The sequence below is a fragment of the Pristiophorus japonicus genome, chromosome 15 (genome assembly GCF_044704955.1).
Source record: "Pristiophorus japonicus isolate sPriJap1 chromosome 15, sPriJap1.hap1, whole genome shotgun sequence".
Classification (NCBI taxonomy): domain Eukaryota; kingdom Metazoa; phylum Chordata; class Chondrichthyes; family Pristiophoridae; genus Pristiophorus; species Pristiophorus japonicus.
The window spans coordinates 73,634,618-73,659,115 of NC_091991.1; the positions used below are offsets into that span (position 1 = coordinate 73,634,618).

A 24,498-nucleotide genomic window follows, 5' to 3' on the forward strand; every position below is an offset into this window, starting at 1 on the left:
ATTCAGCTCTGGTGAAACACGGCCCATTGTCGCTGACAAGGACATCAGGCAGGCCGTGCGTGGCAAACATGGCTCATAGGCTTTCGATGGTGGCAGTGGATGTGCTCACAGACATTATTATACACTCAATTCATTTTGAATAAACATCCACAACAACCAAAACCATTTTGCCTAGAAAGGGGCCAGCGAAGTCAACATGAATCCTAGACCACGGTTTGGAGGGCCATGACCACAAACTTAGTGGTGCCTCCCTAGGTGCATTGCATTGAGAGCAAGTGTTGCATTGGCACACACAAGACTCCAAATCTGAGTCAATGCTGGGTCACCACACATGGGATCTGGCTATAGCTTTCATCATAACTATGCCTTGGGGGTATTGTGTAGGTAGCGTATAAACGTTTCCATGCCTTTCTTTGGCAAAACCACGCGATTACCCCACAAAAGACAATCAGCCTGTATGAACATTTTGTCTTTGCGCCACTGGAATGGCTTGATCTCTTCATGCATCTCTGCTGGGACGCTGGACCAGCTCCCATGGAGGACACAGTTTTTTTACAAGGGACAGTAAAGGATCCTGGCTGCTCCAGTTCTGATCTGGTGGGCCGTAACAGATGACTTTTGATTTTCAAATGCATCCATCACCAAGAGCAAGTCTGCAGGCTGTGCCACTTCCACCCCGGTGGTGGGCAATGGTAGCCGACTGAGAGCATCAGTGCAGTTCTCTGTGCCTGGCCTGTGACGAATTACATAGTTATATGCAGACAGCGTGAGCACCCATCTTTGGATGCGAGCAGAGGCATTGGTATTAATACCTTTGCTCTCTGGGAATAGTGATATGAGTGGCTTATGGTCAGTTTCTAACTCGAACTTAAGCCCATACAGATACTGGTGCATTTTTTTCACCCCGTAAACACATGCCAGAGCTTCTTTTTCAATCATGCTGTAGGCCCTTTCGGCTTTGGACAAACTCCTGGATGCATAGGCGACCAGTTGCAATGTTCCCGATTCGTTTACTTGTTGTAACACACACCCGACCCCATACGAAGACGCATCACAAGCTAGTACTAAACGTTTACATGGGTCATACAGAACAAGCAGTTTGTTGGAACATAACAGATTTCTGGCTTTCAAAAGCAGTCTCTTGTGATTTCCCCCATACCCAGTCATCTCCCTTGCGTAGCAACAAATGTAGAGGTTCTTGCAAGGTGCTTAACCCGGGTAGGAAATTACCAAAATAATTGAGGAATCCCAGGAACGACCGCAGCTCCACTACGTTCTGTGATCTCCGCGTTTTTGATGGCCTCCGTCTTGGCGTCGATGGGTCTGATGCCGTCTGCCGTGATTCTTCTCCCTAAGAACTCAACCTCTGGCGCCAGGAAAACACACTTCGAGCATTTCAACCTGAGTCCCACACGATCTAGCTGACTTCGAACCTCTTCCAGGTTCTTCAAGTGTTCGATGGTGTCCCGACCTGTGATCAATATGTCGTCCTGGGAAACCACGGTGTGGGGAACCGATTTTAACAGACTCTCCATGTTCCTTTGAAAAATCGCCGTGGCCGATCGAATCCCAAACAAGCATCTATTGTAGATGAACAGACCTTTATGCATGTTGATGCAGGTGAGGCCTTTTGAAGATTCCGGCAGCTCCTGCATCATGTAGGCCGAGGTCAGGTCCAACTTGGTGAATGCCTTCCCTCATGTCAGCGTTGCAAATAGGACGTCTGCCCTGGGTAGCGGGTACTGGTCTTGCAGCGAAAAACGGTTAATCATTACTTTATAGTCCCCACAAATTCTGACCGTGCCATCGCACTTGAGAACCAGAACAATCGGATTTGCCCACTCATTGAATTCAACCGGCGCGATGATGCCCTCTTGTTGCAGCCTGTCCAGCTCGATCTGCACTTTCTCTCGCATCATGTATGGCACCGCACGTACCTTGTCGTGGATGGGTCGTGTACCGGGAACCAAGTGGCTCTGCACCTTCGCACCCGAGAATTTTCCGATGCCTGGCTAAAACAATGATGGGAACTTGCTCAAAACCTAGGCACATGAGGTGTTGTCGACGGATGAAAGCGCTTGGATGTTGTTCCAGTTCCAGCGGATTTTTCCCAGCCAGCTTCTGCTGAACAGTGTGGGGCCATCTCCTGGTACAATCCATAGTGGTAGTTCGTGCACCGCTCCATCATAGGAGTGCCAATTACAGGGATCAGCTCTTTAGTGTAAGTTCTCAACTTGGTATGAATAGGGCTCAGCTTGGGCCTTTGTGCCTTGTTGCACCACAGCCTCTCGAAGGCCTTTTTGCTCATGATAGACTGACTCGCACCCATGTCCAATTCCATGGATACTGGAATTCCGTTCAGTTCAACTTTTAACATGATCGGTGGACATTTCGTGTAGAAGGTGTGTACCCCGTACACTTCTGCCTCCTCGGTTCGAGTCTCTTGTTCAGTTTGATCCACCATGGATCGGTCTTCCTCTGCAATGTGGTGGTTTGCAGGGTTTGCAGCTCATCTTGACATTCGCTGGAGGTGTTCCATTGTTCCACAGCCTTTGCACGCATAGTGTTTGAAGCAACATTGATGGGCTCGATGATCACATCCGCAGCGCCAACAAGGTGTTAATTGCCTTGCATTCACACTTGATGGCGGACTCTGAGTCATCTGAGGTCGTGCAGTTGCAGGCGTGTACGTTCTGCCATATGCATTCCTGCCTGAAAATGACATTACTTTGTGTACAGTACTTGCCGATGCATCTTTATGCTGTGAAATTTGTTTGGTGTTATCACTGGTGGACATAAATGCCTGGGCTATCGTTATGGCTTTGCTCAGGTTCAGTGTTTCAACAGTCAATAGTTTGCGAAGAATAACCTCATGGCCAATGCAAAGCACAAAAAAGTTTCTAAGCATTTGCTCCAGGAATCTACTAAATTCGCAATGTCCTGCAAGGCGCCTTAGTTCGGCAACATAGCTCGCCACTTCCTGGCCTTCAGACCGTTGACATGTATAAAATCGATACCTTGCCATCAGAACACTCTCCTTCAGATTTAGATGCTCCCGAACCAGTGTACACAGTTCTTCATTCGATTTGGTTGTTGGTTTCACCGGAGCAAGAAGATTCTTCATGAGGCCGTAGGTTGTTGCCCAGAAAAGGTGAGGAGGATCGCCCTTCGTTTGGCAGTGTTCTCATTCCCTTCCAGCTCGTTGGCCACAAAGTATTGGTCGAGTCGCTCCACGAAGGCCTCCCAATCGTCACCTTCTGACAATTTCTCCAGGATACCAACAGTTCCCTGCATTTTCGCGTGATGGTTCATTATCTATTATTCGTCGCCAGTTGTTATGTCTCAAATAAAGCAATGTGACTGAGTCCTGTAGACTTGTGCAAGTGTGACCTTAGTCTCTTTATTATGACTCCAGAGTGCTGGCACAGCATGGGAGGTCTACTTATATGCAGTGTTCCCAAGGGATGCTGGGATCCCTTGGGACTCCAGCAGATGCGCCCTCTGGTGGCAGTAGAATGCTGGTTACAAGGCGTTGCATACATAACACCTTCTATGAACTGTAAAGCTTCTGCGGCTGAATTTCACCCCCGCCCGAAACGGGGCGCACTTACAGCTGTTTTCCCTGCTGCAATGGATGCGGTCGCCTCGTGCACGAAATTCAGCTCTTTGTCTTTTTGTTTCTAGCGGGGCGGACATCAGTCATAATGAGGGCGGAAGCGGAGGCGGGAGCGGAGTGTCTGTCAAACTGGGAGCAGAAGTGGGGGTGGGCGCAGTGCCTGCCGCTGTTAGTCATTAGCATAGCGCTGATTACATCACCACGCTGGCGCGTCACCATGTCTCACCCCTTCACTTAAAGGAGAGGGCCGCTGCGAGCTCTGCGATTAATTTAGTTCAGTCCACTGGGCCACCAGGGAGGGTTTTGGCCGAGCCAGAGGCCTGGCACCCAAGAGGGGGTGCCAGGCTGCCTGTTGGCAGCCTGGCCGAACCCGGGGGCATAATTGTCGGGTCGACCTAGCAGTCGGCCGAAAAAAAAATAAGATGGCCGTCATGGCAGTGCGCCCTCCCCTTTAATGGTGGCCACACCGCCATTTTGCAGACACTGTGAACACAGTGCACCGAGAGTCAGGGGCACCGCGCGACGGGCCGACGCTTTTGCCAGGTAAGTATTGCTTCAGGGCGGGAGATCGGCAGTGCGAGCTTTGATGAAGCACTTCAGAGGGTTCGGCAGCAGCGGGGCAGAAGTGGAGACCGTTGCACAAACTACTAAGGTGAATTTCGAGAGCGGTGGCCATTCGACAGAAAATCAGCAGCCATTCGACACCGCCACGTGGCCGCCGCTTTCAGCGGTAACAGGCCTTATTTCAGCCGTTCTGAGTGGCACGAGTCTGGCAGTCTAAAATCACCACACAAAATTGCCAGAAGTTTGGCACAAAAATAAATATTTCTACTGCTGTTGTAAATAAGAAGCAGATTAGAATCAGCCAAGTATACTACAACGTCAAGGTTAAAAAAAATCAAAGATGCTCTCTCAGACAGAGCCTGCTGCCTTTTGAATAGACTGAGAAAATAGTTTTTAAATCCAAAGCTAGGAAAATAACCACGGTCATGATACCACCCGTCAAATGCATTTTCTACATCCAAAGCAGCAGAAACTTCACTCCAACTTCCTGTGTGTTGCTATAATATAAATACATCTTTGTATCCTACACATGACAAAGATTTGATCATAATCCAGATGGAAACCCCTTCACTTTAATAGCATTCCAATTGGAAAACCTGGACTACAGGCTTCAAACTCGTGGTTCATTTCTCAAGCCGTGGCTGAAATCTCATAGCACGTGTTAGCATGTCGATACATACTAGGACAACAGCCTTTCAGTCCTAGCGCAGTAATACTAAGCTCCTACATCGACCATTATAGTAAAATACCAGCAACATAACTGCTCTAGAACTAAATCACAGCCCTACAAACGCCTATCATGCATATCCTTTTTGGAGCAGTAACTCTGGCAATATTTTCCTGCCATTTTTGTTCGCTTTGCATTCCCTAACTAGATTTCAGATATAATGACAGGGTTGTTTACTGAAGAATCAATCTATTAAGTCAGGCCTACCTAATGCATCCAAAGTCGTTTGGTTGGTTTCTTTTTCATTAATGCCTCAAAGTTCTGCTGTGTTACCTCTTTGAAAAATCTGGCTTTGCGGTCACTAGTTTCGAAAAATTCCCTGTGGTTCAGTTGCCGAAATTTCAGCTCATATTTTCTGATCTAAATTCAAGGCAGAAACTATACAGCAGCTATTGCGCTTCAGTAAACCTGCATGCCTCTTCTACACATCACAGAATTAAGCCGAAGGTATCCAGTAATTTGCTCGTTTAAGCATTTCCTTAAAGGCACGAACTGATGGTGGATCTAACTCTGCGGACAACTTCTGATACAAATTGGCAGTGTATCCATCTCCTCCTTGGGCTTCTCAGCAGGCAAAGTGGGAGCAGTTGCTGCAACTGGGTGCTCCAATACCTCCAGCGGACTCACTCAAGGATTCTGATTCATGGTGGGGGCACGGGAGAAAGTTTTAAATCTGCAGTCAGGGCATAGTTCAGTTTTGTATAGGCATGCTTAGAATTTACAAATCTATAGCTTAATTTATGTGATTTCAGCTGCAGTGCAAACCTCAAGCACATGCATAACCTTGACCAGTCTGGCTGCCTCACCTTGACCCATTATACATGCCCAGAAGCGATCCCTCATTTTTACCCATCAAGTTGGTGATATTGAAAATTGTGGCTGTTTCTAACATCAGGCCTGTTTATTCTCCATGAGTGGAACAGAGCACAGGAACATGTTCTGAGTGTGACTTCAAGGGGTGGAAATTTGGTCGCGCCTCCGTTTGGGGCGGCGTCCCGGACGGAGCGGTAAATTTTGCGCTGGCAAATAGTTTGCATCTACCGCCGCAAAATTCATCAGCTGGACCCGGAGTTTGGAGCGGAGTGTTAAGGGAGGCGTTGTACACGTAGGGCTGTTTAGCTCGGGATTTTCCCTTGCTCAGCTGGCCTCAAAGCGCCATAACAGGGGCCTGGAGGGAAAAAAAAACTCTGAAAAAAATACACCAAAAACATTTCCAATACACCGCCACAAGATAAATCGCAAAAAAAAATGTTTTAACACAATCACACTTACCTCGGGTCGGCATTACTTACCTCACTGCGGTCGCTACAGCTTGGAATACCTGCTTTCACAGGCGTCCCATTCAGGGTGCGCTACAGAGCGCTATGGGTCAGGTGGCAACCAAAAATCAAGCCAGTGTTGCAACCACGGCCGTTGCACACCGGCGCGCCTCTCCCGGGCAGTACTGCTCCACGCCCCGTTGATACCATCACCGAATGTCCCGGCGCTGGAGGCTGGCCGCCCCTCCCGAGCACTAAGAGAGGCAGCAGAAGACTGAATTTCCACCCCCAAGAGATTGATACCCAGCTCATGGCCCACTCGCAATTTGAAAATGGCAGTTCTTCAAATGTCACAGATACATGTAGTAACACAAGTAACTGCAGATAAGAAAAGGCCGTTCAATCCATCCAGATGCCTCCATCATGTAGCTCCTGTTTTAGGGCCTAATCTAACCACTTTGTTTTTGTCTTTCTATTCTTCTATACATTGCATAAATCAGGAATTAATCCAATTCTCTTTTAATTACTTCAACTGAATTACTATTTCCTGTGCTCATAAATTACCTCCTCCAAGGACAAAAAACAAAGAGGTTGTTATTTAAAGTTGAGCTCACAGTTTTATTAGCTAATATTTTGTCTCCTGGATCTCTTAACTCCTCTGCACATACACTTACAGAGGAATTCGCCCTGGTCACTCAACCAACATCACTAAAACAAATTAGCTGGTCATTATCACCTTGCTGTTTGTGGGAGCTTGCTTGATACAAATTTGCTGCCACATTTCCTACATTACAACAGTGACTACACTCCAAAAGCACTTCATCGTTATAAAGCACTTTGGGATGTTCGGAGGTTATGAAAGGTGCTATATAAATGCAATTGCTTTTCTCTTTCTATTATTTTAACTTTTATTTATCATGTTTATTATTTTATAGCCGTCCCTCATTAATCTCTTTACTTTAGTAATGAGACCAGATTACATTTTCTTAAGTCCCAATTACATGAGGCCCTGTGCTACTGGTGGGGCACAAACAGTTAACGCATGTTGCAAAATTGGTCCCCGGTGCTTGTTGACCTAAGTTGGCTCCCGACCCCGACAATGCCTCGATTTTAAAATTCAAATTTTTGGTTTCAAATCACTCCATGGCCTCACCCCTCCCTATTGCTAGAACCTCTTCCAGCCACACAGCCCTCCGAGATCTCTGCGATCCTCCAATCCTGGCCTCTTGCACATCACCAATTTTCATCACTCCACTCGGCTGTGCCTTCAGCTGCCTAGGCCCTAAGCTCTGGAACTCCCTCCCTAAACCTCTACACATTTCTACTTCTCTTTCCGCCTTCAGGACGCTCCATAAAACCTAACTCTGTGACTGTGGTCACCTATCCTCATGTGACTCAGTGACAAATTATGTTTGATAACGCTCCTGTGAAGCACCTTGGGGTGTTAAAGGCGCTATATAAATGCAAGTTGTTGGTGTACATTATGAGCACAATTGTCCCATTGTGCAATGGCTGTTTTGGGGGTTTATTTTGGGGCCCATGCTTCAGGCATGTCTGGTCCTCATAATAAAATGTAACTTAGATCCAAAGGGACCTCAGCATTACTTTACAATTTCAGTAGAGGAACTAGAGAATGCAGGAAATGTTTTAAAGTTTTCTTGGTTTTCATTTTGTTTTGGAGGCCTCTTAAAAGGAAAAAAATAAGGACCCCGATCTTGATGGGGCAGGTTATGTGAGCGGGAGGGAGGAGTTTGGTTTCCCCGCATGCACAGCATATGTCATTATTTTCAAGCAGGTTCTCCACCCAGGAGACAGCCTGCTTGACAGGTTTGGCTCCCTGTCGGGCAGGACACACTCTAGAGGAGGCCGCAAGCCAGGACCAGGTAAAGGGCCTGCAGCTGGGTTTGTGAGAGCGTGGGGGAGGGGTGTTTGGATCATGGGGGCTGTGGTCGCGATCCATGGATCCGGGGGGGGGGGGGCGGAATCCGATACTGGGGGAGAGGGATCTGATTGCGCGGGGGGCGTTGCCGATCTGAAGGAGGCTTGATCTGAACTCCAATCCCAGGAGGTCCGATGGTGGGCGGTGGGGGGATGTAATGTATGCACCTGTGAGTATGCTCACAGGTTTGTAGAGCTGTTACATTGTGAATGGGGCTTAGCCAGTCACGTGATGTTCACAAGACTCAATAAAACCCCAGTCAGTTGGGTCTAGGTCATCCACAATGAGATATGCAGTTTTGAGCCTAGTGGATGAACTGGTAATGTGTGGTGTGATTGTTAAACCTTTGTTAATAAACCAACTAGTTCTTAACAGCAATGTGTTGCTATGAATTCTTAAGCAAAGAACCCATGAAGCAAATACATGGGGCCCAAGTTTCCATAAGAAAAAAAACGGGCGCCCCTCCGAGCTGGGCACCCGTTTTTCGCGCCTAAAACGGCGCCTAAAAAAATCCTCGGTATTCTCCACCTACTTACAGGTCCTCTGGCCCTCGGCGCAGCCAGCACGAGCTGTGGGGGGGGCGGAGCCAGGTCCCGGCGCTGAAAACAGTGCCGGGACCTCTGCACATGCACGCTACAGTCGGCACGCAAGTGCAGTAGCTCCAGGTGCCAAACTGTGTGGGAGGGGCCCGAAGCACGCAGCCCCTAGCCCTGGCTGAATGGCCTCACTGGGGCTGCGTGAATGAGGCTCCTCCCACGGCCAGTTCCTGCTCCCCGCCCCCGACAAGACCCGACACCCGCTCCCCCCACCCCCCGCCGACCAGACCCGACCCAACACCCGCTCCCCCGCCCCCCCCCCGCCGACCAGACACCCGCTCCCCACCCCACCCGCCGACCAGACCCGACCCGACACCCGCTCCCCCCCCCCGCCGACCAGACACCCGCTCCCCCCGCCGACCAGACCCGACCCGACACCTGCTCCCCCCCCGCCCTGAGACCCGACACCCGCTCCCCCCCCCCGCCCCGTCCCGACACCCGCTCCCCCCCCCCGCCGACCAGACCCGACCCGACACCCGCTCCCCCCCCCGCCGACCAGACACCCGCTCCCCCCTCTCCCCCCGCCGACCAGACCCGACCCGACACCTGCTCCCCCCCCCCCGCCCCGACCCGAGACCCGACACCCGCTCCCCCCCCACCCCGACACCCGCTCCCCCCCCGCCCCGACCCGACACCCGACACCCGCTCCCCCCCCCGCCCCGACCCGACACCCGCTCCCCCTGCCAGCCCCGACCCGAGACCCGCTCTCCCCCCTCTTTCTCCCCCCCTCGCTCTCTCTCTCTCCCTCCCTCCCCTTTCTCTCTCTCCCTCCCTCCCCCTCTCTCTCTCCCACCCTCCCTCTCTCTCTCTCCCCCTCCCCCCCCCCTCTCTCCCTCCCTCCCCCTCTCTCCCTCCCTCCCCTTCTCTCTCTCTCTCTCCCTCCCTCCCTCCCTCTCTCCCTCCCTCCCTCTCTCTCTCCCTCCCTCCCTCTCTCTCTCTCTCTCTCCCTCCCTCCCTCCCTCTCTCTCTCCCCCTCCCTCCCCTCTCTCTCCCTCCCTCCCTCCCTGCCCCCCCTCTCCCTCCCTCCCTCCCCTCTCTCTCCCTCCCTCCCCTCTCTCTCCCTCCCTCCCTCCCCCCCCCTCTCTCTCCCTCCCTCTCGCTCTCTCTCTCTCTCTCTCTCCCCTCCCGCTCAGCGGCACAAACGGCTGCAGAATTCTCCCTGGCTGAAGCACTTTCACACAGGTAGGAAGATGGTTTATTTAATCTTTTCTTGGCTTATAAATGTTTATTCAGGTTGGATTTATTTGTATAATATTTGTAGAAGTATAAATAAGGATTTATTGTCGAATTTAATGAGTTCCCTTCCCCCCCCCTCCCCCCCACCTCGTTCTGGACGTCTAATTTGTAACCTGCGCCTGATTTTTTAATGTGTAGAACAGGTTTTTTCAGTTCTACAAAAATCTTCACTGGCTCCATTCTACTTTAGTTTGGAGTACATTTTCACTGTGGAAACTTTCAAATCAGGCGTCAGTGGCCGGACACGCCCCCTTTTGAAGAAAAAATTCTGTTCTAAACTAGAACTGTTCTACCTGACTAGAACTGCAGAAAAAAAAATGTGGAGAATTGCGATTTCTAAAATAGTCCGTTCTCCACCAGTTGCTCCTAAAAATCAGGCGCAAATCAGGTGGAAACTTGGGCCCATTACAGGGTCTTTGGATCGGGGGCAGGGTGCGGGCCCGATGGCAGGCAGGAAAGCCAGTATGTTAGGTGGGCCGGGGAGAGCACCCCTGCTTCTCTTGGCTCACAAGCAGTACTGCAAAGGCACTTACTTTCTCCATGCAGCAGTCTTCGGCGCCCCCTAGTTGCCAGGTTTACCTGGTTTCCTGGGAGCGAATTGATTGTCCGCCCCCCCGTCCCACCTCCTTTGAAAACAGAAGTGGGCAGATTTGAGGCGGGTGGGGTCGGGTTTGAGATTTAAAATATATTAACATCTTACCCAATCCCAACCCTCCCATTTTTTTGTGGTTAGAATTACTCCCAAGTTGTTTATAATATTGGGCTGTTTTTTGTATTTGTAGTTACCATGGCTGCATTTTGCCGCATGTATTCATTGGTTTTAATGAGCGGCATACCAATAATACTTTTTTTGTTTCTGCCTCTTCTCTAGCTTAATCATGTTTTTTTCGAGATTTGATGCCACATGTTACAAAGAGGTGAGGATGGGAATTCCTTTTAGGGGCTCGGAGCACACTGCATTATTGAAATGAGGGTGAGGATTCTTAAGAAGCTAACCAATGAGGCTTCAAGTTTTACAATCCAAAAGACTGCATTCCTTTACTACTGCTCCCAGGTGTCAGCCTAGAATGGGGCTTGAACCCACAAACTTCTGACTCTGAAGCCAGTGTGCTGACTCTGAGCCAAGCTGTCACTAGAGAGATTGTGGATGGCAGAGCTCTGAGAAATTGCTCTTGGATTACTCCAGATGTCATAACTACTGAGACTAACCTCTAACCTTCATTCCTCTTATTCAGCCAATTCGATTTATCCCAAGAGCTTTCATTTAGTTACAAATCTTTCATTGTGGCCTTGGTCACATATATCATGAAAGTTAAAATAATCAACTGTCCAATATATTGATATTACCTGCTAATTGTGCTGTATCTGAAACAGTCCCAGTGAATTTGGTCGGCTTAACTTCCCTTTCATAAACCCATGTGTTCGGATTGTTGCCTTCTCTCTTCGTAAATATGCTTGAATTTCTTCCTTTATAATAGACTGCAGTGTTTTTGAGAATGTAAAAGGCCGAAATTGCCCCTTTCCTTCAGGCCTGTTACCACCGCAAATCGGCGGCCATGCTTCGGAGTGGAGTGGCCGGCGACTTTTCATGGAATGGCCGCTGATACCTCAATTGCCCTTCTGAGGCTTCCCAGCAGTGCACCGATCCTCCCACCCCCCTTACCGCTCCACTGCTGCCGATCTGTAGTAAGTGCATCATCACCATGCACGCCGCCGATCTACACCGCCCCACTGCCCCCGCCCCCTGACATTCCCCTCGGAAAATCTTCGACCCGCCCGGCGGTGCCAAAACCTGTTTTTTCCCAGTGACCCAGTGAGACTGTGGCCTTCTGCAACGGTGGTGCGGCTTCCCTTAAAGGGGAGGATGCACAGCCGCTGCCGCCATATTTTTTTTTGTCGACCGACTGCCATGTCGGCCCGACAATTATGCCCCTGGGTTCAGCCGGGCCGCCAAAACCCTCCCTGGTGGCCCAGTAGACCGAAGTTTTTAAATCGCGAAGGCTCTCCCCTTTAAGTGAAGAAGGGGAGAGCTGATGTCATCGCGGCAGTCACTCCACACCTGCCGTCAACTTCTGCCCCTCAGGTGTAATCACCGCCCCATTTAGAGCGACTTCCGGATCCGAATAAAAACAACAAAGAGCGGAATTTTGCTCAGGAGACGACCTCAACCAGATCTGCGGTAAAAACCATTGAAACGGGGTGCGTGCGCCCCGCTTCCGCTGGGGGGCAATTTCTACTTCATTAATTGTCTGTTATTCATAAGAATCATACAGCATAGAAGAAGGCCATTAGGCCCAATGTGTCTGCTCTTTCAAAGAGCTATCTATTTAATCCTACTCCCGTGCTCTTTCCCCACAGCCAAAATCATTTCTTTTCAAGTGTATATCCAATTTCCTTTTCAAAGTTACTGTTGAATCTCCTTCCACCACCCTTTCAGGCAGCGCTTTCCGGATCAAAACAGCTCGCTGCCTCAAAGAAATTTTCCTCATTTCTCCTCTGGTTCTTTTTCCAAAGAGAAGACCGAGGGGTGACCAGATAGAGGTAGTTAAGATTATGAAAGGATTTGATAGGGCTGACCTAGAGAAGATGTCTTTACCCAGACAGTGGTGAGAATGTGGAGTAACAACTAGCAGAGATGCATTTGAGAAGAAGCTAGATAAACACATGAGGGCGAAAGGAATGGAAAGACATGTTGATGGGGTTGGATAAAGAAGGGTAGGAGGAGGCTCGTGTAGAGCATAAACACTGCCATGGACTTATTGGGCTGAATGGCCTGTTTCTGTGCTGTAAATACTTTGTAATTATCTTAAATATGTGTCCTCTAGTTACCGATCCACCTGTTAGCGGAAACCGTTGTCATAATTTTGAACACCTCTATTAAATCGCCTCAAACCTTGTCTGCTCTAAGGAGAACAATCCCAATTTCTCCAGTCTCTCCTTGGTGAAGACAGATCCAAAGTATTTGTTCAATTGGTCTGCCATTTCTTTGTTCCCCATTATAAATTCACCTGATTCTGACTGCAATGGACCTACGTTGGTCTTGACTAATCTTTTTCTCTTCACATATCTATAGAAGCTTTTGCAGTCAGTTTTTATGTTCCCTGCAAGCTTCCTCTCATACTCTATTTTCCCCCTCCTAATTAAACCCTTTGTCCTTCTCTGCTGAATTCTAAATTTCTCCCAGTCCTCAGGTTTGCTGCTTTTTCTGGCCAATTTAAATGCCACTTGTTTGGATTGAACACTTTCCCTAATTTCCCTTGTTAGCCACGGTTGAGCTACCTTCCCCATTTTATTTTTACTCCAGACAGGGATGTATAATTGTTGAAGTTCATCCATGTAATCTATAAATGTCTGCCATTGCCTATCCACTGTCAACCCTTTAAGTATCATTTTCCAGTCTATCTTAGCCAATTCACGTCTCATACCATCGAAGTTACCTTTCCTTACATTCAGGACTCTAGTCTCTGAATTAACACTGTCACTCGCCACCTTAATAAAAAATTCTACCATATTATGGTCACTCTTCTCCAGGGGGCCTCGCACAACAAGATTGCTAATTAGTCCTCTCTCATGACACAACACCCAGTCGAGGATGGCCAGGTCTCTGGTTGGTTCCTCGACATATTGGTCTAGAAAGCCATCCCTAATACACTCCAGGAAATCCTCCTCCACCGCATTGCTACCGGCTTGGTTAGCCCAATCTATATGTAGATTAAAGTCGCCCATGATAACTGCTATACCTTTATTGCACGCATTCTTAATTTCCTGTTTGATGCCATCCCCAACCTCACGACTACTGTTTGATGGTCTGTACACAACTCCCACTAGCGCTTTCTGCCCTATAGTATTCCGCAGCTCTACCCATACAGATTCCACATCATCCAAGCTAATGTCCTTTCTTACTATTGCGTTAATTTCCTCTTTAACCAGCAACGCTACCCCACCTCCTTTTCCTTTCTGTCCATCCTTCCTGAATGTTGAATACCCCTGGATGTTGAGTTCTCAGCCTTGGTCACCCTGGAGCCATGTCTCCATAATCCCAATTATATCATAATCGTTAATAGCTGCCTGCGCAGTTAATTCATCCACCTTATTACGAATACTCCTCGCATTGAGGCACAGAGCCTTCAGGCTTGTCTTTTTAGCACTCTTTGTTCCTTTAGAATTTTGCTGTAATGTGGCCCTTTTTGATTTTTGCCTTGGATTTCTCTGCCCTCCACTTTTACTATTTTCCTTTCTATCTTTTGCTTCTGCCCCCATTTTATTTCCCTATGTCTCCCTGCATACGTTCCCAACCCCCTGCCATATTAGTTTAATCCCTCCCCAACAGCACTAGCAAACGCTCCCCCTAGGACATTGGTTCCGGTCCTGCCCAGGTGCTGACCATCCGGTTTGTACTGGTCCCACCTCCCCCAGAACCGGTTCCAATGTCCCAGGAATTTGAATCCCTCCCTCTTGCACCACTCCTCAAGCCATGTATTCATCTAAGCTATCCTGCAATTCCTACTCTGACTAGCACGTGGCAATGGTAGCAATCCTGAGATTACTACCTTTGAGGTCCTACTTTTTAATTTAACTCCTAGCTCCCTAAATTCAGCTTGTAGGACCTCATCCTGCTTTTTACCTATATCGTTGGTACCTATATGCACCACAACACTGGCCATTTACCTTCCCGCTTCAGAATGCCCTGCAGCTGCTCCGAGACATCCTTGACCCCTGCACCAGGGAGGCAACATACCATCCTGGAGTCTCGGTTGCGACTGCAGAAACACCTATCTATCCCCCTTACGATAGAATCCCCCACCACTATAGCTCTCCCACTCTTTTTCCTGCCCTCCTGTGCAGCAGAGGCACCCACGGTGCCATGAACTTGGCTGCTGCTGCCTTCCCCTGGTGAGCCATCTCCCCCAACAATATCTAAAGCGGTATATCTGTTTTAGAGGGAGATGACCGCAGGGGACTCCTGCACTGCCTTCCTACTCCTACTCTGCCTGGTGGTCACCCATCCCCATCTGCCTTTGTAACCTTTATCTGTGGTGTGACCAACTCACTGAACATGCTACCCACGACATCCTCAGCATTGCGCAAGCTCCAGAGTGAGTCCATCCGCAGCTCCAGTGCCGTCATGCAGATAGAGAACTGGTTGGCAGATAGGAAGCAGAGAGTCGGAATAAACGGGTCCTTTTCAGAATGGCAGGCAGTGACCACTGGGGTGCCGCAGGGTTCAGTGCTGGGACACCAGCTATTTACAATATCATATCAATGATTTAGATGAAGGAATTGAGTGTAATATCTCCAAGTTTGCAGAAGACACTAAGCTGGGTGGCGGTGTGAGCTGTGAGGAGGATGCTAAGAGGCTGCAGGGTGACTTGAACAGGTTAGGTGAGTGGGCAAATGCAAGGCAGATGCAGTATAATGTGGATAAATGTGAGGTTATCCACTTTGGTGGCAAAAACAGGAAGACAGAATATTATCTGAATGGTGACAGATTAGGAAAAGGGGAGGTGCAATGAGACCTGGGTGTCATGGTACATCAGACATTTAAGTTTGGCATGCAGGTGCAGCAGGCGGTGAAGAAGACAAATGGCATGTTGGCCTTCATAGCTAGAGGATTTGAGTATAGGAGCAGGGAGGTCTTACTGCAGTTGTACAGAGCCTTGGTGAGGCCACACCTGGGATATTGTGTTCAGTTTTGGTCTCCTAATGAGGAAGGACGTTCTTGCTATTGAGGGAGTACAGCGAAGGTTCACCAGATGAATTCCCAGGATGGTAGGACTCACATATGAGGAGAGACTGGATCAACTGGGCTTGTATCCACTGGAGTTTAGAAGAATGAGAGAGGATCTCATCGAAACATATAAAATTCTGATGGGATTGGACAGGTTAGAGGCAGGAAGAATGTTCCCGTTGCTGGGGAGTTCCAGAACTAGGGGTCACAGTCTAAGAATAAGGAGTAAGCCATTTAGGACTGAGATGAGGAGAAACTTCTTCACTTAGAGAGTGGTTAACCTGTGGAATTCTCTACCGCAGAAAGTTGTTGAGGCCAGTTCGTTAGATATATTCAAAAGGGAGTTAGATATGGCCCTTACGGCCAAAGGGATGAAGGGGTATTGAGAGAAAGCAGGAAAAGGGTACTGAGATTGAATGATCAGCCATGATCTTATTGAATGGCGGTGGAGGCTCGAGGAGCCAAATGGCCGGCTCCTGCACCTATTTTCTATGTTTCTATGTTTCTCCACATAACTGAAGTCTTTCATCCCTTGGCTCTGGAGCGTGCAGTCAAAATGACGAAGCGAACATCGTCATTTGGTAAGTGACGCACTCTTTGCCGGCGATGTGGGGCTAAAACATTTCATCTGCAGAAATCTATCTGTGGTAAATGTGCCTACCATGCCAAGGGAAAGAGGAAATATAACTGGAGTGCTAAAGTCAAAAGGAGAAACACAACTGGTACAGGTGACATGAGGCACCTGAAGGTGGTGTATCGCAGGTTCAGGAATGGATTCTGTGAAGGGACCACCCCGAAGTCCAGGCGTGCCGCAATGGCGTCCTCCAGCACTGCATAAACTGTCAGTGTACCTACACAACAAATAAAGCTATGGTTTGGAAAGTTAAAAAAAAACATCCAATAAATCCCGTTTCCACCTTCTCCAAGATCTGAGGCATCCTATTCTGCTCCTAGCAGAAATTCTATTCCCTGGCTCCTGATTACATGCCCGTTCTAGGTAATGGTCTTTGAAAAATTTCAACCACAGTTCCCTCTAGTTCTGCCCATGTTTCCTTAATGCATCCAAGTTGTTCTATCTCCTTCCTTTCCTGTATGCTAGGATCTTTTGAAATATTTGCATTTTTAGGCTATTCTAACATCCCACCAACTTCTGAAGGGCAACTTAATTGTTGTTTAATCAAAATCCTGGATTTCCCAAACATCGCTTGGGCATTGTAGGGATGCTTTATGGTGTTGGTGTGGGGTGGTGCCAATCTGATACATCATGTGGCAGCCAGCTGTACAGCATCAAGTGAAGTAAATCTGGCCATAGTGAGGCCATCCCTGGCACCCCGGGCAGCAGTGTGGTCAGGTGCTGATGCCTTGTGTCCTGTACAGCATCAGGTGATTACGGAGAAGGTTGGTGGTGTTGTTGGTGCTGCTGGTGTTGGGGCTGATCATGCTGGGATTCTGAGGACCAGAGTATAAAGGGCACCCATGCTGATGGAATAGATGGCAGGTGAAGTAGAGATGACAGAAGCGATCTGTCAATGGTGGGAGAGGTAATGAGGAGACTTTTGTAAAGACTTGAGGCCTTGTGAATCTGTTGTGGAAATGCAGTGAGGAAGAGTTTGTGGCTGAGGGAAGATATCTCAGTAAAGTGGGAGCATTTACTCTACATTTGAAGCTGTCAACTCAACAGCTGATGTAATGGCCACTGAACTCCCATCTCAGCTTGACTGATATGGTCCATGACGTGCCTGGACTCCATGGGCGAGCTATCAAATGCAAAAGGGAAGCTGAAATTCATTCATTAGTGGCTGAAAACAAGCCACTAATTACCTGAATTGGGTCATTCGCTGCTGCCTGTCGGGTCTGATCAGCACTGACAGACCCGACATTGGGAAAGACGTGTGGCGGCTAGTTCACAGTGGTTTCTCGAGCTGCTGGGAAAAGAAAACACTTTCCTACGCAATCCGCCGCCGATCGCGCCCGATGACCCTCCGGAAAATTCCGGCCATTAACTTGTCCAAAACCCCACTGCTCATATCCAATCCCAAACTAAGTCCAACTCACCCATTATCCCAATTTACACTGCCCTGCATTGTCTCCACAATCTCCAGCACATTTAGTTAAAAGTGCCTGGGGGCCAAAATTCAGGGTCTCAGAAAGACCGGTTACTGCCCGTTTGCGGTTAGCCATGCGTCGGAATCCCATGGCCGCCGCTTTGTGGTGAACTGGCCGACCCGACCCAAATTCAGGTTGGGGATTTTTCGGCTTGGACCCGATACCGCCCGATGCTGATGACCGCCGCAAGCAAGAACGCGTACCGCCGCTCTCCCTCACCTGATAAATGCACCGACCGAAATTCAGGTCAGAAAATCGATGCCCCGTCGCGCGGTGCCTCCGACAGCTTCTTCTGTCGGCGCACCTTATCCGGAGTGTGCGCGGCCCTTCAAGGGGAGGGCCCACTGCCGCGTCTGCCATGTATGCATTTTTGCCGACCGATTCCCGATAGGCCGGTAAGATAGTGCCCACGGGTTCGGCTGGGCCGCCAACGGGCAGCCTGGCATCCCCTCTTGGGTGCCAGGCCGCTGGCCCGGCCGAAACCCTCCCTGGTGGCCCAGTGGCCGAAGATGAAAACTAACAGATTCTCTCCCCATCACCACCACTCCACCGCTGAGTGACAGTGGTGGATTCCCAGTCCTGACCGAAATTCAGCTCCTTCCTGGCAATCCCCCACCCCCACTATGACCGACTTCCGTTGGGACTTAGAGAAAATGTCAAAGTCCTGAAAATCGCTCATACGGCCGGCCGCATCATGGATCCCTGCGGTAAAAACAGATAAAAACTCATAGGTGCGCCAGTTTTCTTGCGCTTCTGAATTTTGGCCCCCGTCTTTATTTACATATACCTCTATGGCCTTGCTCCACCCAGGCTCTGTAACCTGTCCAAGGCCAAAGTAAAGAAAGGATGAACTCCCTATTCTATCTGCTTCACTTCTCTCTGTCCATTTTTATGAGTTTGACTATTGTAGAATTTGCCCCTTCCCCCTTCCGCCCACCACCCTCTCACCACTCCACCTTTATCAGCAGAGCCTTTATCCAACACAGCCCTGCATTCTGGAGTTTTCCGAAATCCTTCTTAGCTTTATCATATCTCTCCCCTTCAAAAGCCTTCTCTTTGATCTTGCCTTTGGTTGTATTCCACTTTCTGTTCAGTGCCTGATCAGCTCTACTGTGAAGCACCTTGGGACGTTTCACTACATCAAAGGAGCTCCATGACTGTCCATTTTTTTTTTATATTAACGTTCAAATGTTAAGGATATGTGCTGTTTCATGATGCTTTGATATGATCTCTCATCCCTCCGGCCGAAAGGACCAAGGAAGCGAAATTGACCCTTTTTCCAGCACCCGCTTGCACTTCCCGGGAGCGTTAATGGGGCGCAAAACAATTTGTATCCGGGGGAGTGGAGGAAGTAAGTGGGACGCTAACGGCTCCCGGGAAATTGCCCGGCAGTTTGCGGAGGCGCTGTCATGGCAGCGCGCCCCGCAGTAGCGCCCCGTGCCGTCACACAACCAGCGATACTGTCATCGCTGCGCACGGTGAACCCCTCAGTGCCACTTGCTAACCCCTTTCTGCCCCATGGGCGATATTGCCCCGCGGTCCACGAGACTGGCACGACATCCACTCGTGGGACGGAAGGTAAAGGGGAGGGCGCCAGCTCCAATACTTGCTTCGGAGCTTGGTCCAGACTGCCATCGTGCAGACCGACTCTCCGTTTCGGATCTTGGGTTGCTTCCCCGGTACCATGCTGCCCTGGCAGTCCAGTGGATTTACATCACAGCATTTACATTTTTCTGCATTAAAATTTAATAGCCATTGTCCTTCCCACCTACATGTCTCATTCAGTTCATTACGATAGTTTCTAAGCTGCCTCTTCCAATTGCGTTGACCCGTGGGAAATTCACGTGACCAGATCGGCTGTCCATTTTACACGCCGCTTAACTTTCCTTTCCATTGACTTCTGATCTGATCGCGTCAGTTTTCCACCAGTCGAGTTAAGTTAAAATGACCCTCCAGGTCACTTATGTAAATTAGAAACAGTAATGGTCCCTGCACTGAGGCATCTTACTCAGTACTTCACACCACATTGACCAGAGGATCCAATCGCTGAGGGGGGTGGGGGCCTTGGAGGAGGTGGGAGGATTCGAAGTCGGGCACAGAAGAAGCTTAGCTTGTTGTGCTGGGGCGAACCATTCTTCTCTTCTTGGCCACAAGCAGTGCTGGAAAGGCACTTACCTCTTCCACAAAGAAGTCCTCCCCTCTCTTTAGCTCCGGGTTACCCAGGGCTCAGGCAACCCAGCCAGCCAGGTTTAAACCTTGAAGACAGGTTAAATGCGAGAAACGCAGCCTCATTATAATATTTAAATGGCCTCATTTATCCTTAAAAAAATGAAAGCTGTGCTGTTAACATCATCTCCCTAAATACTGCACATAGGTCCTTGTTGAGTCTCATTTTACAACGGCTGTACTATCTATGTTCTGTCTTCACAGTTTCTAATTCCTCTCATCCATAGCCATCACTTCCTACATTTCTCCTGCTTTCGGCTCTGCACATAGCATCAACTTCTGCAATGTGAGTCAGAGGGTCATGGGTTCAAGCTCCCACTCAAGCACTTGAACAAGGATGATATTTCAGTGCTGAGGGAGTGCTGCATATCGTGAGCCAATGAAACACTAAACTGATGCCTTGTCTGCCTGCTCAAATGTATACAAAAGATCTCACGGCACTATTCAAAAAAGGTCAGGGAAATTCCATTACTGTCCTATATCACCACCACCAAAAACAGACTCACTGGTCATTTATCTTACTGTCGTTTGTGGAATCTTGCTGTCACAAAACAACAGTGATCAAAAAAATCATTCATTTGGCTGCAATGTTTTTTGGGATGTCCTGTAAATGCAGAATGCACATTCTTTCTTTTCATTAATCCACAAGTGCAGTAAGGACACAAGAACATAAGAAATAGGTGCAGGAGTAGGCCATTTGGCCTCTTGAGCCTGCTCTGCCATTTAATAAGATCATGGCTGATCTGATCATGGACTCAGCTCCACTTCCTTGCCCGCTTCTCATAACACTTTATTCCCTTATCGCTCATAAATCTGCCTATCTCCACCTTAAATATATTCAATGACCCAACCTCCACAGCTCTCTGGGGCAGAGAATTCCATAGATTTACAACCCTCTGAGAGAAGAAATTCCTCCTCATCACAGTTTTAAATGGGCAACCCCTTATTCTGAGACTATGTCCCCTAGTTTTAGTTTCCCCTATGAGTAGAAATATCCTCTCTGCATTCACCTTGTCGAGCCCCCTCAATATCTTATATGTTTCGATAAGATCACCTCTCTTTCTTTTGAATTCCAATGAGTATAGGCCCAACCTACTCAATCTATTTTCATAAGTCAACCCCCTCATCTCCGGAATCAACTAGTGAACCTTCTCTGAACAGCCTCCAATGCAAGTATAGCATTCCTTATATACGGAGACCAAAACCTTATGCAATACTCGAGGTGTGGCCTCACCAATACCCTGTACAGTTGTAGCAAGACCTCTCTGCTTTTATACTCTATCCCTCTTGCAATAAAGACCAACATTCATTCCATTTGCCTTCCTGATTACTTGCTGTACCTGCATACTCACTTTTTGTGATTCATGCACAAGGACCCCCAGGTCCCTCTGTACTGCAGCACTTTGCAATTTTTCTCCATTTAAATTATAATTTGCTTTTCTATTTTTTCTGCAAAAGTTAATAACCTCACATTTTCACAGATTATACTCCATTTGCCAAATTTTTGCCCACTCCCTTAGCCTGTCTATATCCCTTTGCAGATTTGTTGTGTCCTCCTCACAATTTGCTTTCCCACCCATCTTTATATCATCAGTAAACTTGGCTACATTACACTCGGTCCTTCATCCAAGTCATTAATATAGATTGTAAATAGTTGAGGCCCCAGTACCGATACCTGCAGCAACCCACTAGTTACTGTTTGCCAACATTTATCCCGACTCTGTTTTCTGTTAGTTAGCCAATCCTCTATTCATGCCAATATATTACCCCCAACCCCGTTGTAATGTCTGTAAGCTTGCAATGTTCGTAGCTCCACACTATGGATGTGGACATATTATGTACTGCAACTGCAGAATTAATAATAAACAGAACTAGGCAGATTCCGGAGGCTTCCAAGAGAGCTGCCTGCCATGTTAGGAGCTGTGAGTGCTGTGCTCTATGAAGATATCACATTTGGTAACAAGGATGGGATTTTTCGGATGATTTAAAGCTTAAATTTTGTTGGGGAAGAATTCAGCCAGCCGACAGAGAGACTTTGGAAGTTTCTGTCTTTGGAAAAAAGCTATAAAATCCGAGGTAAAATACAGCACACAATGTGAACAGCTAGAGATTAAAATGGCAGCACCAGCAGGTGTAATCGGACATTTGGGGGAATATAGACATGACCGGGAACATTTTAAAGCGTATCAACTAGAAATGTATTTCACTGCAAATAACATAATCGAAGTTCCAGACAATGCAGTCCAGAACCGGGCTGTGTTGGAACGTAAAAAAACGATCTTCTTATCGGAGGCGGGTCCGGCATTGTACGAAACCCTTGTAAATCTGCTTGTGCCTGACAAGCCAAAGGACACGACGCTTAAAGAGATTTTAACGAAGCTGGAGCAGCACTATAACCCCAAACCATTAGAAATTGCTGAAAGCTATCGTTTTGGGATTCGCAATCAAAAGGTTGATGAAAGTATTAGCGATTACGTCATAGCATTAAAAAAGCTATCGATGCACTGTAATTTTGGAAACTTTCAAAAACCGAGCATTACGGGATCGTTTTGTTTGTGGGGTGAAAAATGATGTGATCAGAAGGAAGTTATTGATGACGGATGACTTGACTTTTGAGATTGCTTGTCAGACAGCGAGGTTGATGGGCATGGTCGAACAATATTCCCGAGAATTAAATAATAATTACGGTCGTCAGTCAACCAAGGTAACTCACCTGTAGGTTCAAGGTAAAAGATGGTGGGGGCCCAAAGTCTCAGAAACTGGAAATTCGAAGTCGTGCTATAGGTGCCTAGGACAACACATTGCTCAAAGTTGTCCATACGTGAAGGCAGAGTGTTTCTTCTGCAGAAAGACTGGGCATCTTGCGAAGGCATGCCGACTGAAGGGTAAACCAGTGTTTAAAGCTATGAGTCCAGTGTTCAAAGCTATGAGTAGAAATCCCAAGAGACTACACAGCATGGAAGAACAACAGGATGAGGAGATGTTAGAGTTACACGTCATCAGGAGCACGAGGTTAACGGACAGCGATTCAGAAAGCATCAAAATCCACAAAGATGTTGCGGAATTCAAGATACTAATGGAAATCGACACGGGTGCATCCATGAGTGTAGTACCGGAGTCACTATATCGTGACAAATTGCGTGATTTCCAACTGGAGAAATCCAAGATATAGCTGCGAGGCTACTCAGGAGAGAAAATTCCTGTGGTAGATCTTATCACCGTACCAGTGAAATATAAAGATCAATTTCAGAATTTGCCTCGAATAGTAGTGAAAGAGACAAGTCTGCCTTACTAGGAAGAAATTGGTTGAGCTCACTGAAGCTGAATTGGAGTAAGATTTACTTTGTGGAAGCGAGATTTTCATCAACAGATGATGTTATCAAGAAGTATCTGAAGGTGTTCTGTGAAACGGGCAGTCCGATCCAAGGCTTCAAGGCGAGTGTCAGGGTACAGAAGGATGCTAGATCGGTTTAATACAAGCTGCGTTCTGTACCATATGCACTCAAGGAGAAAGTTGAGCAAAAACTCAAAAGACTAGAGATTGAGAACATTATTTGTAAGATAGATCGATGTAATTGGGCTACACCCATTGTTGTTGTACCTAAGTCCGATGGTAAGGTAAGATTGTGTGGTGATTATAAAGCAACCGTAAACCAGGTTCTAGAGGGTAATGTTCCCAATACATTGCCGAATAGAGAAGATTTGTTTACAACACTGAGGGCCCAAGTTTCCACAAGAAAAAAAACGGGCGCCCCTCCGAGCTGGGCGCCCGTTTTTCGCGCCTAAAACGGCGCCTAAAAAAATCCTCGGTATTCTCCACCTACCTGTAGGTCCTCTGGCTCTCGGCGCAGCCGGCACGAGCTGTGGGGGGGGGCGGAGCCAGGTCCCGGCGCTGAAAACAGTGCCGGGACCTCTGCACATGCGCGCTACAGTCGGCACGCAAGTGCAGTAGCTCCAGGCGCCGAACTGTGTGGGAGGGGCCGGAAGCACGCAGCCTCTAGCCCTGGCTGAATGGCCTCACTGGGGCCGCGTGAATAAGGCTCCTCCCACGCCCAGCTCCTGCTCCCCCACCCGACCAGACCTGACACTCGCTCCCCCCACCCCCCCCCCGCCGACCAGACACCCGCTCCCCCCCGCCCGCCGACCAGACCCAACCCGACACCCCCCAACGACCAGATCCGACCCGACACCCGCTCCCCCCCCACCCCACCGAGACCCGAGACCCGCTCCCCCCCGCCCCGACCCGACCCGCGCTCCTGTTGCCCGACCCGCACCCCCCTCTCTCTTCCCCGTTCCTCCCCCCCCACTCTCTCTTCCCCGCTCCCTCCCTCTCTCCCTCTCCCTCCCTCTCTCCCTCCCTCTCTCTCTCCCTCCCTCCCCTCTCCCTCCCTCCCTCCCCTCTCCCTCCCCTCCCTCCCCTCTCTCTCCCTCCCTCCCCTCTCTCTCCCTCCCCCCCCTCCCTCTCTCTCCCTCCCCCCCCCCTCTCTCTCTCCCTCCCCTC

At 48.7% G+C, this 24,498-nt stretch overlaps 1 protein-coding gene and 1 pseudogene across 2 annotated transcripts in view; one reads left to right on the forward strand and one right to left on the reverse strand.

The window, feature by feature from the left end:
- The window catches only part of LOC139280850 (metabotropic glutamate receptor 8), a 275,813-nt gene that overhangs the window by 114,048 nt on the left and 137,267 nt on the right, over positions 1-24,498 (reverse strand). The window lies entirely within an intron of this gene.
- LOC139280851 (large ribosomal subunit protein eL37 pseudogene) lies at positions 16,222-16,559 on the forward strand (annotated as a pseudogene).